The sequence below is a fragment of the Oncorhynchus kisutch genome, unplaced genomic scaffold, assembly GCF_002021735.2.
Source record: "Oncorhynchus kisutch isolate 150728-3 unplaced genomic scaffold, Okis_V2 scaffold951, whole genome shotgun sequence".
In the NCBI taxonomy this organism is placed as follows: Eukaryota; Metazoa; Chordata; class Actinopteri; order Salmoniformes; family Salmonidae; genus Oncorhynchus; species Oncorhynchus kisutch.
The window spans coordinates 1-18527 of NW_022262896.1; the positions used below are offsets into that span (position 1 = coordinate 1).

Sequence of the window (18527 nt, forward strand, 5' to 3'; positions counted from 1 at the left end):
AAGTACGGTATTTGTAACAGAGAATAGTTGTTCTAAAATGCTTCCTTTGGAACTGCGATACATGCAAATAATATTTGTAAAATGCGGTTTAACTCCCTTGCTGGTAATTAATGCAGCAGTTTTTCTGGGTGGAATGGTTTTAGCACGTTCACCTACATGCGAAAGGTCTGTGGTTGAAAACTGATAGAAACAGTGATCTTTGACACATGCAGTTAGTGCTGTATCAACAACAGAGAATATATGTTCTCATGAATGGCTTTTTTTGGAAATTGGAATACATGCAATGAATATCGTAAAATTTGGGTTACTCCTTGCTGATACACTTGCATCAGTTTCTGTAGTGTAGTGGTTATCACGTTCGCTTTACACGCGAAAGGTCCCTGGTTCGAAACCGGCGAAACAGTCATCTTTGACACATGCAGTAAGTTGTGTATTTATAAAAGAGATGAGTGCTTTCATAAATACCTTATTTTGGAAATTCAAATACATGCACTGACTATAAGAAAATTAAGTTTACTTCTTGCAGTATCTCAAGCAGAAGTTCTGTAGTGTAGCTGTTATCACGTGCACTTAACATGCAAAAGGTCCCTGGTTTGAACCTCTGTGTAAACAGCACTCATTGATACATTCAGTAAGTACCATAGTTGAAACTGAAAATTCAATTTTTCATTAATGCCTTCTTTTGGGAATCAAAAGATTCAAGTTCACTTAAGACGCAAAATGTATACTTTTCGATGCTGGGCGTAAACAGACGTCTCTGACACATGTGAGAAGTACTGTATTTGTAACAGAGAATTTCATAAATGCATTATGTTGGAATTTCGAATTCGTGCGATGAATATATGTAAAATTTGGTTTACTCCACAGTAATAATTCTAGCAGCAGTTTCTCTAGTTTAGTAGTTATCAAGTTTGCTTTACACATGAATGGTCCCCGATTCGAAGCTGGGTGGAAACAGTTCTCTATGACAATCCATTAAGTACTGTATTTGTAACAGAGAATAGTTGTTCTAATAAATGCCTTACTTTGGAAATTCGAATACATGCAATAAATATTTGTAAAATGCGGTTTACTCCTTGCTGGTAATTAATGCAGCAGTTTCTGTAGTGTAATGGTTTATCACGTTCACCTTACATGCGAAAGGTCTGTGGTTGAAAAACTGATAGAAACAGTGATCTTTGACACATGCAGTTAGTGCTGTATCAACAACAGAGAATATATGTTCTCATGAATGGCTTTTTTTGGAAATTGGAATACATGCAATGAATATCTGTAAAATTTGGGTTACTCCTTGCTGATAACACTTGCATCAGTTTCTGTAGTGTAGTGGTTATCACGTTCGCTTTATACGCGAAAGGTCCCTGGTTCGAAACCGAGCGCAAACAGTCATCTTTGACACATGCAGTAAGTTGTGTATTTATAAAAGAGATGAGTTGCTTTCATAAATACCTTATTTGGAAATTCAAATACATGCACTGACTATAAGAAAATTAAGTTTACTTCTTGCAGGTATCTCAAGCAGAAGTTTCTGTAGTGTAGCTGTTATCACGTGCACTTAACATGCAAAAGGTCCCTGGTTTGAACCTCTGTGTAAACAGCACTCATTGATACATTCAGTAAGTACCATAGTTGAAACTGAAAATTCTATTTTTCATTAATGCCTTCTTTTGGGAATCAAAAGATTCAAGTTCACTTAAGACGCAAAATGTATACTTTTCGATGCTGGGCGTAAACAGACGTCTCTGACACATGTGAGAAGTACTGTATTTGTAACAGAGAATTTTCATAAATGCATTATGTTGGAATTTCGAATTCGTGCGATGAATATATGTAAAATTTGGTTTACTCCACAGTAATAATTCTAGCAGCAGTTTCTCTAGTTTAGTAGTTATCAAGTTTGCTTTACACATGAATGGTCCCCGATTCGAAGCTGGGTGGAAACAGTTCTCTATGACAAATCCATTAAGTACTGTATTTGTAACAGAGAATAGTTGTTCTAATAAATGCCTTACTTTGGAAATTCGAATACATGCAATAAATATTTGTAAAATGCGGTTTACTCCTTGCTGGTAATTAATGCAGCAGTTTCTGTAGTGTAATGGTTATCACGTTCACCTTACATGCGAAAGGTCTGTGGTTGAAAAACTGATAGAAACAGTGATCTTTGACACATGCAGTTAGTGCTGTATCAACAACAGAGAATATATGTTCTCATGAATGGCTTTTTTTGGAAATTGGAATACATGCAATGAATATCTGTAAAATTTGGGTTACTCCTTGCTGATAACACTTGCATCAGTTTCTGTAGTGTAGTGGTTATCACGATTCGCTTTACACGCGAAAGGTCCCTGGTTCGAAACCGGGCGGAAACAGTCATCTTTGACACATGCAGTAAGTTGTGTATTTATAAAAGAGATGAGTTGCTTTCATAAATGCCTTATTTTGGAAATTCAAATACATGCACTGACTATAAGAAAATTAAGTTTACTTCTTTCAGGTATCTCAAGCAGAAGTTTCTGTAGTGTAGCTGTTATCACGTGCACTTAACATGCAAAAGGTCCCTGGTTTGAACCTCTGTGTAAACAGCACTCATTGATACATTCAGTAAGTACCATAGTTGAAACTGAAAATTCTATTTTTCATTAATGCCTTCTTTTGGGAATCAAAAGATTCCATAGCGTAGTGGTTATCAAGTTCACTTAAGACGCAAAATGTATACTTTTCGATGCTGGGCGGAAACAGACGTCTCTGACACATGTGAGAAGTACTGTATTTGTAACAGAGAATTTTCATAAATGCATTATGTTGGAATTTCGAATTCGTGCGATGAATATATGTAAAATTTGGTTTACTCCACAGTAATAATTCTAGCAGCAGTTTCTCTAGTTTAGTAGTTATCAAGTTTGCTTTACACATGAATGGTCCCCGATTCGAAGCTGGGCGGAAACAGTTCTCTATGACAAATCCATTAAGTACTGTATTTGTAACAGAGAATAGTTGTTCTAATAAATGCCTTACTTTGGAAATTCGAATACATGCAATAAATATTTGTAAAATGCGGTTTACTCCTTGCTGGTAATTAATGCAGCAGTTTCTGTAGTGTAATGGTTATCACGTTCACCTTACATGCGAAAGGTCTGTGGTTGAAAAACTGATAGAAACAGTGATCTTTGACACATGCAGTTAGTGCTGTATCAACAACAGAGAATATATGTTCTCATGAATGGCTTTTTTTGGAAATTGGAATACATGCAATGAATATCTGTAAAATTTGGGTTACTCCTTGCTGATAACACTTGCATCAGTTTCTGTAGTGTAGTGGTTATCACGTTCGCTTTACACGCGAAAGGTCCCTGGTTCGAAACCGGGCGGAAACAGTCATCTTTGACACATGCAGTAAGTTGTGTATTTATAAAAGAGATGAGTTGCTTTCATAAATACCTTATTTTGGAAATTCAAATACATGCACTGACTATAAGAAAATTAAGTTTACTTCTTGCAGGTATCTCAAGCAGAAGTTTCTGTAGTGTAGCTGTTATCACGTGCACTTAACATGCAAAAGGTCCCTGGTTTGAACCTCTGTGTAAACAGCACTCATTGATACATTCAGTAAGTACCATAGTTGAAACTGAAAATTCAATTTTTCATTAATGCCTTCTTTTGGGAATCAAAAGATTCCATAGCGTAGTGGTTATCAAGTTCACTTAAGACGCAAAATGTATACTTTTCGTTGCTGGGCGGAAACAGACGTCTCTGACACATGTGAGAAGTACTGTATTTGTAACAGAGAATTTTCATAAATGCATTATGTTGGAATTTCGAATTCGTGCGATGAATATATGTAAAATTTGGTTTACTCCACAGTAATAATTCTAGCAGCAGTTTCTCTAGTTTAGTAGTTATCAAGTTTGCTTTACACACGAATGGTCCCCGATTCGAAGCTGGGCGGAAACAGTTCTCTATGACAAATCCATTAAGTACTGTATTTGTAACAGAGAATAGTTGTTCTAATAAATGCCTTACTTTGGAAATTCGAATACATGCAATAAATATTTGTAAAATGCGGTTTACTCCTTGCTGGTAATTAATGCAGCAGTTTCTGTAGTGTAATGGTTATCACGTTCACCTTACATGCGAAAGGTCTGTGGTTGAAAAACTGATAGAAACAGTGATCTTTGACACATGCAGTTAGTGCTGTATCAACAACAGAGAATATATGTTCTCATGAATGGCTTTTTTTGGAAATTGGAATACATGCAATGAATATCTGTAAAATTTGGGTTACTCCTTGCTGATAACACTTGCATCAGTTTCTGTAGTGTAGTGGTTATCACGTTCGCTTTACACGCGAAAGGTCCCTGGTTCGAAACCGGGCGGAAACAGTCATCTTTGACACATGCAGTAAGTTGTGTATTTATAAAAGAGATGAGTTGCTTTCATAAATACCTTATTTTGGAAATTCAAATACATGCACTGACTATAAGAAAATTAAGTTTACTTCTTGCAGGTATCTCAAGCAGAAGTTTCTGTAGTGTAGCTGTTATCACGTGCACTTAACATGCAAAAGGTCCCTGGTTTGAACCTCTGTGTAAACAGCACTCATTGATACATTCAGTAAGTACCATAGTTGAAACTGAAAATTCAATTTTTCATTAATGCCTTCTTTTGGGAATCAAAAGATTCATAGCGTAGTGGTTATCAAGTTCACTTAAGACGCAAAATGTATACTTTTCGATGCTGGGCGGAAACAGACGTCTCTGACACATGTGAGAAGTACTGTATTTGTAACAGAGAATTTTCATAAATGCATTATGTTGGAATTTCGAATTCGTGCGATGAATATATGTAAAATTTGGTTTACTCCACAGTAATAATTCTAGCAGCAGTTTCTCTAGTTTAGTAGTTATCAAGTTTGCTTTACACATGAATGGTCCCCGATTCGAAGCTGGGCGGAAACAGTTCTCTATGACAAATCCATTAAGTACTGTATTTGTAACAGAGAATAGTTGTTCTAATAAATGCCTTACTTTGGAAATTCGAATACATGCAATAAATATTTGTAAAATGCGGTTTACTCCTTGCTGGTAATTAATGCAGCAGTTTCTGTAGTGTAATGGTTATCACGTTCACCTTACATGCGAAAGGTCTGTGGTTGAAAAACTGATAGAAACAGTGATCTTTGACACATGCAGTTAGTGCTGTATCAACAACAGAGAATATATGTTCTCATGAATGGCTTTTTTTGGAAATTGGAATACATGCAATGAATATCTGTAAAATTTGGGTTACTCCTTGCTGATAACACTTGCATCAGTTTCTGTAGTGTAGTGGTTATCACGTTCGCTTTACACGCGAAAGGTCCCTGGTTCGAAACCGAGGCGGAAACAGTCATCTTTGACACATGCAGTAAGTTGTGTATTTATAAAAGAGATGAGTTGCTTTCATAAATACCTTATTTTGGAAATTCAAATACATGCACTGACTATAAGAAAATTAAGTTTACTTCTTGCAGGTATCTCAAGCAGAAGTTTCTGTAGTGTAGCTGTTATCACGTGCACTTAACATGCAAAAGGTCCCTGGTTTGAACCTCTGTGTAAACAGCACTCATTGATACATTCAGTAAGTACCATAGTTGAAACTGAAAATTCTATTTTTCATTAATGCCTTCTTTTGGGAATCAAAAGATTCCATAGCGTAGTGGTTATCAAGTTCACTTAAGACGCAAAATGTATACTTTTCGATGCTGGGCGGAAACAGACGTCTCTGACACATGTGAGAAGTACTGTATTTGTAACAGAGAATTTTCATAAATGCATTATGTTGGAATTTCGAATTCGTGCGATGAATATATGTAAAATTTGGTTTACTCCACAGTAATAATTCTAGCAGCAGTTTCTCTAGTTTAGTAGTTATCAAGTTTGCTTTACACACGAATGGTCCCCGATTCGAAGCTGGGCGGAAACAGTTCTCTATGACAAATCCATTAAGTACTGTATTTGTAACAGAGAATAGTTGTTCTAATAAATGCCTTACTTTGGAAATTCGAATACATGCAATAAATATTTGTAAAATGCGGTTTACTCCTTGCTGGTAATTAATGCAGCAGTTTCTGTAGTGTAATGGTTATCACGTTCACCTTACATGCGAAAGGTCTGTGGTTGAAAAACTGATAGAAACAGTGATCTTTGACACATGCAGTTAGTGCTGTATCAACAACAGAGAATATATGTTCTCATGAATGGCTTTTTTTGGAAATTGGAATACATGCAATGAATATCTGTAAAATTTGGGTTACTCCTTGCTGATAACACTTGCATCAGTTTCTGTAGTGTAGTGGTTATCACGTTCGCTTTACACGCGAAAGGTCCCTGGTTCGAAACCGGGCGGAAACAGTCATCTTTGACACATGCAGTAAGTTGTGTATTTATAAAAGAGATGAGTTGCTTTCATAAATACCTTATTTTGGAAATTCAAATACATGCACTGACTATAAGAAAATTAAGTTTACTTCTTGCAGGTATGCAAAAGGTCCCTGGTTTGAACCTCTGTGTAAACAGCACTCATGATACATTCAGTAATGTAGAGAAATGCTATTTCTTATGTAGGAGACCAAACTATTGTTAAGGGGGGGCTACAACTCAGAGTTGAGCCTGTGGGGTCCCCTACAGGATAGCTCCCGCATTACACTAATGGCCAAAACCAGCGCACCACACATGATCTCCGTTGTCTCTGAACGTTGAATGCCCGAAGAGGATTCTACGATGACGGACAGACTACTGAGCCAATGGCGGAAGACTACAGACTACACCCCAGCTGAACCAATCCAAAGATCCGATCTTCCAGAATCAACCTACTTTCTTTTCTATATAATAGTGGTGTACTGATTGTAACGGCCTCTTCTTCGTCTGCGCTTCCGTACGAACCAGCGGGAGAGCCGTAATTACGCTGTTCTAGATATCTTCACTCTGAATAAACTGTAGCTTGTCATACAATTTACCACCTTGTCTGAATCGATCCTTGACCGACTCGTCCGTCTACATATCTAATTACTAACAGAAATGGTAGCAGAGTATAGTTTACTAACGATCCAGTCGAAGTGAGTTGATTTGGGTGTGGAGAAGGCGAATTGGGGAAAGGACGATTCATTAAATAAATAAGAAAGACGGGTGAAGACTTTCGGGGGAGGGCAACAATTCTGCTCAACTCGGAAAACTGATTTCAAGGTGCACCATAAAAAAAAATAAGGTAAGCAAAAGCCTGTTAAATCAAACTTTGCATATTGTCGAATAGTCTCTCCAAATTTTTATCAGTTTTTCCGAGTAAGTATGAATTCTTGTGTAAATTTATAATTTGCTGACGAGTCGAAATAACAGTGTATGTGAACATATGTAGTAACGAACCGGCGACGGCCGGTGTGATTTAAATCATTGATGAGATATCAGTCCGGTCAGCACAGTCTGCTAGCTTTCAATGATGAGTGATCACTGTTTTGTCTTTGATAGTTCCGATAGGGGTCGGGAATAGAGATCAGTAGGGGATAGCTAATTACTATTCTTCAAATCTGGCACCGAGGGGATAAATTGTAATTTTATCCCGTGACCCGGTACGGCTCAGTCTGATAGAGATTCACCGATAGGGGTCGGACATGTGTGATAGTTCCGATAGGGGTCGGGAACAGAGATCAGTAGGGGATAGCTAATTACTATTCTTCAAATCTGGCACCGAGGGGATAAATTGTAATTTTATCCCGTGACCCGGTACGGCTCAGTCTGATAGAGATTCACCGATAGGGGTCGGACATGTGTGATAGTTCCGATAGGGGTCGGGAATAGAGATCAGTAGGGGATAGCTAATTACTATTCTTCAAATCTGGCACCGAGGGGATAAATTGTAATTTTATCCCGTGACCCGGTACGGCTCAGTCTGATAGAGATTCACCGATAGGGGTCGGACATGTGTAATAATTCTGATAGGGGTCAGCTCGATAGGGATCAGGAATAGAGATCAGTAGGGGATAGCTAATTACTATTCTTCAAATCTGGCGCCGAGGGGGATAAATTGTAATTTTATCCTGTGGTCCGGTACGGCTCAGTCTGATAGAAATTCACTGATAAGGATCGGCTTTCAGGGGTCAGAGATGTAACGTGCTGTTTTGTCTTGTTTTGTCTATTTGTAACTGGTTATGTTATGTTAAAATGCAATGTGGTTGTAATTGTTTCCATTAAGATTGTTGGTGGTTAGATAGAGGGAGAGAGAGAGAATTATAATAAGGGATATTGGATAAATCCGAAACTTCTATATTGTACCTATGTACCTATGTTAATAGGTACATGTATAAATGTATAATCAGGAATGAAATGACTGATGTATAATTGAAATAATATCTGAATATAATATTTAAATATTGAGACTAAATAGTCTAATAGATCCCTTGGTTGTGCGCTCCATAATGCTATACAAACCCATGCGGTTTTTCTCAACCTGAATATACGAAGGAGAAGCTCTGAGATAAGGCAGAGCACGAGCAATAGTGTCTCTTCGAATACATCGTGGGTACTAATCAACGTCGGGCGAAGTATATGCTAACTATATTCAGATAGAAGGAGAGAATTTCGATTAAAACTACGATTAAATTCCGATTGAATTAAATTTAATTACGTTTAAAGCAAATTCACAATGGCGACTCCCAATACTCCAAAGCTGAGGTTTAATGAGTTCCTAGAACAAAAAATTGAATATAGATCAGGGGGAAAGGAACGATGGACGCCTATAAAGAAAGTTTGGGAGGGATTGAAGTTAAGATGGACACAAGCAGGTTATCTAGGGGGGTGGCCGCCAACAGGGGCCCAGCTGAAAACAATGGAATGTGAGTTGAGAGGGACGTAGCAGGAGGCCAGAGACAAGGAAGTTGAAAGAAATAAAAGCCATGTATTTAAGAACCAAGGGACCAAACAGAGAATGAACAGAAGGCGGGGCCATTGCGTCTCCCACTGGTCTGCTTACTGGCGTAAATGAAGATTTGTAAGAATCAAATCCTGTGCATGAAACACGCTTGATATTCAGTCGGGGACTAATATCGATATGAATGAGGTCGGGGACAAAGCGAGTGTGGTACATGAGGTGTTTCAGTTGGAGCTGGAACCGGTGAGAATGTTGAAAAAGTCGCAGGCTTGCTGATGAGAGTTATATCATAGAATATTGAGGGGGGTGCATGACTGTTGGAAAGAGTGTTAAACTCTATTAACGCAAATTTCTTTTTGCGGATTTATATTATGAGGTTTGAACTATACTAATGTTGTAGAATTACATAATCAACATCTGAACATACTTACGTTAAACATTAATTGAGCCACTGAGTAATAGATAAGCTGTACACTAGGTACGGGGCGAAGGGTGTGGTCGATGTAAGACGGGAGTGGTGTTCTAACCAAATTATTTAGTTATTTTAATTCATTTATACAAGTACTTCCCGGGTATTGATTTTGGTTTGATTGTTCAGATAACATCATTGAAATTAAACAGGAGGTCAAGGTATACTAACATTAGAATCTGTTTTCATTATGGAGAACTATGAAAGGCCCGCAGAGTGGATTGCAGGCTGAGGTTTTTATGTTAAAGGGACAGTGCACATTTATCACAGTTGTGTGTGTCTGTCTAATGGCTGGGTATTTAAGAAGTATTTTTGGGAGAAAATTTGGAGAAACACGAATAAGACATGAAACATCGAGACAAATTATTTGAGTTTGAGGGGATTATCATAATTATTAGGTTTTGTTTTTGTAGTAAATGTTTGGGTTAAGGGGATTTCCATGTTCCCAGAGACATGATATTTTAAAGAGGCACGCTCACATATGGAACCTTTATGAGTTTTTATTTTATGAGTTTTAATTACACAAGTAATTTTTATTTTATTTTAAGGATAAAGGGTTCTTTAATATGTCTAATATGGTATGGAACACGAATGTGGGGGGATGGTGTAACCCGTGACCGGATTTCATGGCTCTCTCGGGTGGTCTGATCAGCCACAAGGGGGTGCCATTTGAATAATACATTTGTGGTCATGGGTAATACTGTTTAAAAAAATAAAAATAAAAAATAAAATAAATATTTTTTGGATTTTTTTTTTTTTAAGGTAACTTAATTATAGTGGAGTTTACTTAACCTATATAAAGACTTTAGTAATTGCCACCATAGACATGTTTTTCTAAAAATAAAAATCCATGAGTTTAGATAAAGCCAAACAGTGGGACATTTAGTTAAAATGTGGAAACATGGGAAAAGGCAGACAGATGAGCCCTCCCCCGCACTGCAGAGACCTTGACGGTTGGAGAGCAGAGAGGAGAAGTTTTAGAAGGGAGCCAGGACGAGCAAAGATAACGGAGTGTGTAGATAACAGTCACTGAGTGGAGACAAAAGGGAGAATTGGACATGTGGGAAATTAAAGGGGCGCTCCTACATGATAATGTCAGAACAGAAGGATAATATACTAATCTTACCTAAGTCATTATTTAGAGTAGGTAAGGTTGTTACCTGGGCAGAGCCAGGTATCAAAAGGGGGATAGGTAAATTGTGGTCTAGGATAGGATGGGGCCTATTGGATAAGAAACTAATATTTAAAAAATATATAGTTAACAAATGGGCATAGAAGTTAAAGATAGAATCAGATCAAACATGAGAAACTGTTTGTTAACCAAGCCTGTATGTCCAGCATTTTATGCATTATAGGTGAACTGCAGGTGAAGTCACTCAATCCAGTCCCAGAGGCTTGTTGGGGGGACCATACCAAGGTCTCCTGGTGGCAGCTAGCTGAAAGAGCTACCCGGATTCATATCGCACGGTGGGAGGGTAAGACACACTGACACTATCGAACAATAAACAGTGTTCGAGAGGAGAACTGGAATTAACAGAATTCCGGGGGCCATCTCTCGAATGAAGAAAATCCTCCCTGTCCTGTCACCCCTGTTTTTGTTCATAGAAGTGACGATGTGTCTGGCTCTTGCTAAGTGATGTGTTCTCGGGGAAAGGGTGGGGCTTCACATGGAAGCTGTTTGTCTGAGCTGTCTTATCGTGGGTGACATCCCAAATAACACAGCTCCGGATGAATCAGTACCCGAAGCCTCAGCTGGTTTGACCACCCTGGATCACGGGTTGACAGAAAACACTGGGGTGGATACTTCTGATTAATTGGGTTTGATAATATGTTTAGAAAATGGGGAAAATATTATGATCACTGTATTGTGGGCTACATTCACCTGTGTGACTGTTTTAGTTTTATGGGGCTGTTGTCTAACTCCCTGTCTATGAGGCCTTATTTCCAGGACTCTGGAGAAATCGATGGAAATAGATGGTGATGTACCAGCGGATTCCAGGTTCTGACCCGTGGAATGCTGAATGTATGTCTACAGAACAAGTGGACGAAAATTATAAATGAAATTATATTAAATTGGGAGGGTGTCCGTATGGGGATTACAGGATAACCGACATGGGACAGTTCTGGGATTGGAAGAGAGGGTATCCTTAAAGCAGAGGGGATCCCACAAAGGTGGATAGGTTTTCCATGATATGGGAAAACCTGGGAGCACTGTTGAACTTTGTAAAGGTGATGAAATCTTGCTAACCATCAAAACTATTAAGCTCTCTGATGCAGGCACTTACACCCTCGGACTACAAAGGACCGGGACAGACACGATGGGTGTGTTTTCTATTAAGGTGCTGCCAAAACCAGAGGTCCCAGATGAACCAGGGCCAGACACACTCCTCTACCACCCCTGGACCGAACCTGCCACCACTGTATTAAAAAATCCCATTCAGGTAATTAATGTTAGACTATTCAGCTATTGATCAATTAGGCACTGAGACTGGTGTTATTGGTAGGGACAATTTGTGGCTTTCTTATATGAGGTATACAGTTAAGACCCTGAAAAGAAAGGACTACATGAGTTACATGAAACATTGGTCATGATGGACCTGTTCTGGCTACACACCCATTTGCTATAGGAGAAGGAGAGGGGTGGTTGTGTATTCTGAGAGGTTTATACCTGGTTGAGGCCAATTCAACTCTCTGTTCCTCTTTGAGCCTTGTGTTTCCTACAGTACCTCCTCATCGGGCCCCTTGGGGTGTTGAGGCATATGGGGGCAATTACAGTTGCATCACGGGTACAGGTAATGGCATTGATTATGGGAGATTGCCTGAAGCTGATTGCAGTAGTAACATAACCATTAATTCCACTTGGCCAGTTACAGGCCTAAACCAAACTAGTGGTCTGGCTGATGTGTGGTGGATCTGTGGACCCAAAAGAGTGCTGAGACCCATTCTTAGAGGAGACTGGCAAGGTACGTGTGCTCTGACCAGTTTGATAATTCCACTGACCATTGTTGATGTTACTGCTGAACAGTTGTTGGGTTCTGTATCCAGGGGACCTGAAAACATTCCATCCCATGGGAGACATAGAAGTAGTGCTCCATGGACAGAGGATGTAGTTGACATACACACTAACCTGTTGGGAGTGCCGGTGGGGGTTCCTCATGAGCTTCAGGCCTTGGGCAGGAATGATGGATTATAGGTCCAGCCATAGTGGATGCAAGACAGACTGCATGGATTCATTACATCTACTATGATCAACAGCGTTTTGTTAATTACCCCCGTGATGCACTCACTGGTATGTCTGAACAGTTTGAGGCCACATCTAGGGTTGCCAGACAGAATAGACTTGCTTTGGATATGCTTCTTGCCAGTCAGGGGGGCGTATGCAAGATGTTCGGTGAACAATGTTGCACGTATATTCCTAATAACACCAGTCCAGATGGTAGTATATCTAAGGCCCTTAGTGGGCTTGATGCACTATCTGCTGAGATGAGGACCATGGCGGGGGTGGAGGAGTCTGGCCTGTTCTCTTGAGTGGGAGCCTGGTTTTGGTAAGTACACTAGAATGGTGGTTACTGGATTTCTGACCCTAATTTTTGTATTTTTGTTATTGATGTGTTGTGCTTCTTGCATCATACCGTGTTTCAAGAAGTCTGTTACAGATGTGGTGAAGGCTTCAGGCATGATGATGCCTTTGCGTGATGCTCCAGTTGGAGATGCTGATACTGAAGCATGCTTTCAGGGGAGGATGAGACTGACTGAGGATGACCCATGGTATGCTGTGGGCGAGGTAGTAGAATAAATCTTACACCACCACAGTTCCTTGTTATACATCTTAATGATGGGTTTTCTTTCCAGTATGTTTGTTCTCCCTGTTGTGAAGGTTTTGAGTCCCTGGGTGGCATGAAGCCCAACTGGTGCAGGATAGGAGTAGCTGAGAGGACCAGATGGTTTATAATAATGCTTTGCTTTGTTTTACTCTGTTTTCCATGACCAAAGTTTTATCCGGTATCTTACATGTCAATAAACAAAGTGTTATCCTGTTTTTGCTAAGTGACACCCTTGTGGGTGTCAAAAGGGGGACTTAAATTTCACACAATTTTTTTTTTAATGTTCTGTTTTTGAATGAGCTGTTCTCTTTTGACATGAAGGTATTTTAAACTCTGTGACTGTTATATGATTCATTGCTGAATTTTTGTTCACACCCTGGGGGGTGTGAAAAAGAGGGATTATTGGTTCCTGTGTTTTACATTATAGCCATTACCATATATATGATTGAATATTATCTGCTGTTGGCTTGTGTTGATGTATGCAAGTGTTATGCAACATAGCTGACTTGAAACATTGTTAAAAGTGTCAGGGCCAGGGGACTTTCTCATGCTGGAAAAATACAGAAGGGAGGGCACATTCAGAGCGTGGGGTTGCGAGAACAAGCGGTTTTTTGTTGTTGTTAGATAACAGGAGCCAGGTGCGTGATAACGGTATGGAGCATGAGAGCCTGGCTGCAACTTCTCTTATGACATTGCAGAATCGCATTGCAGTAGATATGCTACTGGCGGAGAAAGGTGGAGCTTGTACTATGTTTGGTGAACAGTGTTGCACTTTCATCCCTAATAACGCAGCCTCCGATGGTAGCTTGACCATGGCCCTAGAAGGTTTGAGGACGCTTAATGGTAAAATGAAATCTCATTCTGGGATGGATACCTCGATGTGGGACTCCTGGATGAGTGCTTTTGGTAGATATAAAACCCTGGTGTCCTCCATTTTGGTATCCATTTCGGTGTTCGCTGCCATTTTAGTTCTCTGTGGATGCTGTTGCATTCCATGCATCCGTTCCCTTGCCACTAGGGTTATCTCTAAAGCCATTGACCCTTCCTCCCCTTCCCAGATGTTTCCTCTGCTGGATAAAGACCTACTTGAATTCGAGGATGAGGAGGAGAGTGCCTATTAGATTTACATTATATCTGCTGTTGCCTTATGGGGATGTATGTATGTGTTATGCAAGTGGATCATTCCGCCTGACTTGCCTAGTTTAAGTCACATCTCTTTGGAGATGTGAAGAGAGGGAATCACAACTTTTTCCTGCGGGAAAAAAGTTGGCTTATGTAGACAAGCATTTACTTTTATTTTGAGCTGTTGTTCTCCGCTCTGTAAAATGAGGGTTGTAAGTTCCTAGGTGGCTGGTAGCCAACTTAGTACATAGTGGGATTGAATGGAGAACATGATGGTAATACTATATCTATTTCTGTTTAATACCGTGCCTTATTTCATAGTCCCATTGGGAGAAGTTTCTCTTTGTGTCTGGATCCAGTTAGGTTGTGTCACGTCTCTGGTGAGACGTGAAGAGAGGGTTTTGTAGAGAAATGCTATTTCTTATGTAGGAGACCAAACTATTGTTAAGGGGGGGCTACAACTCAGAGTTGAGCCTGTGGGGTCCCCTACAGGATAGCTCCCGCATTACACTAATGGCCAAAACCAGCGCACACACATGATCTCCGTTGTCTCTGAACGTTGAATGCCCGAAGAGGATTCTACGATGACGGACAGACTACTGAGCCAATGGCGGAAGACTACAGACTACACCCCAGCTGAACCAATCCAAAGATCCGATCTTCCAGAATCAACCTACTTTCTTTTCTATATAATAGTGGTGTACTGATTGTAACGGCCTCTTCTTCGTCTGCGCTTCCGTACGAACCAGCGGGAGAGCCGTAATTACGCTGTTCTAGATATCTTCACTCTGAATAAACTGTAGCTTGTCATACAATTTACCACCTTGTCTGAATCGATCCTTGACCGACTCGTCCGTCTACATATCTAATTACTAACAGAAAGTACCATAGTTGAAACTGAAAATTCAATTTTTCATTAATGCCTTCTTTTGGGAATCAAAAGATTCCATAGCGTAGTGGTTATCAAGTTCACTTAAGACGCAAAATGTATACTTTTCGATGCTGGGCGGAAACAGACGTCTCTGACACATGTGAGAAGTACTGTATTTGTAACAGAGAATTTTCATAAATGCATTATGTTGGAATTTCGAATTCGTGCGATGAATATATGTAAAATTTGGTTTACTCCACAGTAATAATTCTAGCAGCAGTTTCTCTAGTTTAGTAGTTATCAAGTTTGCTTTACACACGAATGGTCCCCGATTCGAAGCTGGGCAGAAACAGTTCTCTATGACAAATCCATTAAGTACTGTATTTGTAACAGAGAATAGTTGTTCTAATAAATGCCTTACTTTGGAAATTCGAATACATGCAATAAATATTTGTAAAATGCGGTTTACTCCTTGCTGGTAATTAATGCAGCAGTTTCTGTAGTGTAATGGTTATCACGTTCACCTTACATGCGAAAGGTCTGTGGTTGAAAAACTGATAGAAACAGTGATCTTTGACACATGCAGTTAGTGCTGTATCAACAACAGAGAATATATGTTCTCATGAATGGCTTTTTTTGGAAATTGGAATACATGCAATGAATATCTGTAAAATTTGGGTTACTCCTTGCTGATAACACTTGCATCAGTTTCTGTAGTGTAGTGGTTATCACGTTCGCTTTACACGCGAAAGGTCCCTGGTTCGAAACCGGGCGGAAACAGTCATCTTTGACACATGCAGTAAGTTGTGTATTTATAAAAGAGATGAGTTGCTTTCATAAATACCTTATTTTGGAAATTCAAATACATGCACTGACTATAAGAAAATTAAGTTTACTTCTTTAGGTATCTCAAGCAGAAGTTTCTGTAGTGTAGCTGTTATCACGTGCACTTAACATGCAAATGGTCCCTGGTTTGAACCTCTGTGTAAACAGCACTCATTGATACATTCAGTAAGTACCATAGTTGAAACTGAAAATTCTATTTTTCATTAATGCCTTCTTTTGGGAATCAAAAGATTCCATAGCGTAGTGGTTATCAAGTTCACTTAAGACGCAAAATGTATACTTTTCGATGCTGGGCGGAAACAGACGTCTCTGACACATGTGAGAAGTACTGTATTTGTAACAGAGAATTTTCATAAATGCATTATGTTGGAATTTCGAATTAGTGCGATGAATATATGTAAAATTTGGTTTACTCCACAGTAATAATTCTAGCAGCAGTTTCTCTAGTTTAGTAGTTATCAAGTTTGCTTTACACATGAATGGTCCCCGATTCGAAGCTGGGCGGAAACAGTTCTCTATGACAAATCCATTAAGTACTGTATTTGTAACAGAGAATAGTTGTTCTAATAAATGCCTTACTTTGGAAATTCGAATACATGCAATAAATATTTGTAAAATGCGGTTTACTCCTTGCTGGTAATTAATGCAGCAGTTTCTGTAGTGTAATGGTTATCACGTTCACCTTACATGCGAAAGGTCTGTGGTTGAAAAACTGATAGAAACAGTGATCTTTGACACATGCAGTTAGTGCTGTATCAACAACAGAGAATATATGTTCTCATGAATGGCTTTTTTTGGAAATTGGAATACATGCAATGAATATCTGTAAAATTTGGGTTACTCCTTGCTGATAACACTTGCATCAGTTTCTGTAGTGTAGTGGTTATCACGTTCGCTTTACACGCGAAAGGTCCCTGGTTCGAAACCGGGCGGAAACAGTCATCTTTGACACATGCAGTAAGTTGTGTATTTATAAAAGAGATGAGTTGCTTTCATAAATACCTTATTTTGGAAATTCAAATACATGCACTGACTATAAGAAAATTAAGTTTACTTCTTGCAGGTATCTCAAGCAGAAGTTTCTGTAGTGTAGCTGTTATCACGTGCACTTAACATGCAAAAGGTCCCTGGTTTGAACCTCTGTGTAAACAGCACTCATTGATACATTCAGTAAGTACCATAGTTGAAACTGAAAATTCAATTTTTCATTAATGCCTTCTTTTGGGAATCAAAAGATTCCATAGCGTAGTGGTTATCAAGTTCACTTAAGACGCAAAATGTATACTTTTCGTTGCTGGGCGGAAACAGACGTCTCTGACACATGTGAGAAGTACTGTATTTGTAACAGAGAATTTTCATAAATGCATTATGTTGGAATTTCGAATTCGTGCGATGAATATATGTAAAATTTGGTTTACTCCACAGTAATAATTCTAGCAGCAGTTTCTCTAGTTTAGTAGTTATCAAGTTTGCTTTACACACGAATGGTCCCCGATTCGAAGCTGGGCGGAAACAGTTCTCTATGACAAATCCATTAAGTACTGTATTTGTAACAGAGAATAGTTGTTCTAATAAATGCCTTACTTTGGAAATTCGAATACATGCAATAAATATTTGTAAAATGCGGTTTACTCCTTGCTGGTAATTAATGCAGCAGTTTCTGTAGTGTAATGGTTATCACATTCACCTTACATGCGAAAGGTCTGTGGTTGAAAAACTGATAGAAACAGTGATCTTTGACACATGCAGTTAGTGCTGTATCAACAACAGAGAATATATGTTCTCATGAATGGCTTTTTTTGGAAATTGGAATACATGCAATGAATATCTGTAAAATTTGGGTTACTCCTTGCTGATAACACTTGCATCAGTTTCTGTAGTGTAGTCGTTATCACGTTCGCTTTACACGCGAAAGGTCCCTGGTTCGAAACCGGGCGGAAACAGTCATCTTTGACACATGCAGTAAGTTGTGTATTTATAAAAGAGATGAGTTGCTTTCATAAATACCTTATTTTGGAAATTCAAATACATGCACTGACTATAAGAAAATTAAGTTTACTTCTTGCAGGTATCTCAAGCAGAAGTTTCTGTAGTGTAGCTGTTATCACGTGCACTTAACATGCAAAAGGTCCCTGGTTTGAACCTCTGTGTAAACAGCACTCATTGATACATTCAGTAAGTACCATAGTTGAAACTGAAAATTCAATTTTTCATTAATGCCTTCTTTTGGGAATCAAAAGATTCCATAGCGTAGTGGTTATCAAGTTCACTTAAGACGCAAAATGTATACTTTTCGATGCTGGGCGGAAACAGACGTCTCTGACACATGTGAGAAGTACTGTATTTGTAACAGAGAATTTTCATAAATGCATTATGTTGGAATTTCGAATTCGTGCGATGAATATATGTAAAATTTGGTTTACTCCACAGTAATAATTCTAGCAGCAGTTTCTCTAGTTTAGTAGTTATCAAGTTTGCTTTACACACGAATGGT

The 18527-nt window shown here is 39.0% G+C and overlaps 10 non-coding genes across 10 annotated transcripts; all 10 read left to right on the plus strand.

The window, feature by feature from the left end:
* The first annotated feature begins 331 nt into the window (after nucleotides 1-331).
* trnav-uac (transfer RNA valine (anticodon UAC)) lies at nucleotides 332-402 on the plus strand. Its single transcript has one exon. It is a non-coding gene; the product is annotated as a tRNA-Val (tRNA).
* Nucleotides 403-1312: 910 nt separating this feature from the next.
* On the plus strand, nucleotides 1313-1385 carry trnai-uau (transfer RNA isoleucine (anticodon UAU)). The gene has a single exon. It is a non-coding gene; the product is annotated as a tRNA-Ile (tRNA).
* Nucleotides 1386-2298: 913 nt separating this feature from the next.
* trnav-uac (transfer RNA valine (anticodon UAC)) lies at nucleotides 2299-2372 on the plus strand. The gene has a single exon. It is a non-coding gene; the product is annotated as a tRNA-Val (tRNA).
* A 932-nt stretch (nucleotides 2373-3304) lies between these two features.
* trnav-uac (transfer RNA valine (anticodon UAC)) lies at nucleotides 3305-3377 on the plus strand. The gene has a single exon. It is a non-coding gene; the product is annotated as a tRNA-Val (tRNA).
* A 932-nt stretch (nucleotides 3378-4309) lies between these two features.
* Nucleotides 4310-4382, plus strand: trnav-uac (transfer RNA valine (anticodon UAC)). Its single transcript has one exon. It is a non-coding gene; the product is annotated as a tRNA-Val (tRNA).
* Nucleotides 4383-5313: 931 nt separating this feature from the next.
* trnav-uac (transfer RNA valine (anticodon UAC)) lies at nucleotides 5314-5387 on the plus strand. Its single transcript has one exon. It is a non-coding gene; the product is annotated as a tRNA-Val (tRNA).
* Nucleotides 5388-6319: 932 nt separating this feature from the next.
* trnav-uac (transfer RNA valine (anticodon UAC)) lies at nucleotides 6320-6392 on the plus strand. The gene has a single exon. It is a non-coding gene; the product is annotated as a tRNA-Val (tRNA).
* A 9502-nt stretch (nucleotides 6393-15894) lies between these two features.
* On the plus strand, nucleotides 15895-15967 carry trnav-uac (transfer RNA valine (anticodon UAC)). Its single transcript has one exon. It is a non-coding gene; the product is annotated as a tRNA-Val (tRNA).
* Nucleotides 15968-16898: 931 nt separating this feature from the next.
* Nucleotides 16899-16971, plus strand: trnav-uac (transfer RNA valine (anticodon UAC)). Its single transcript has one exon. It is a non-coding gene; the product is annotated as a tRNA-Val (tRNA).
* Nucleotides 16972-17903: 932 nt separating this feature from the next.
* On the plus strand, nucleotides 17904-17976 carry trnav-uac (transfer RNA valine (anticodon UAC)). The gene has a single exon. It is a non-coding gene; the product is annotated as a tRNA-Val (tRNA).
* The last annotated feature ends 551 nt before the right edge of the window (nucleotides 17977-18527 follow it).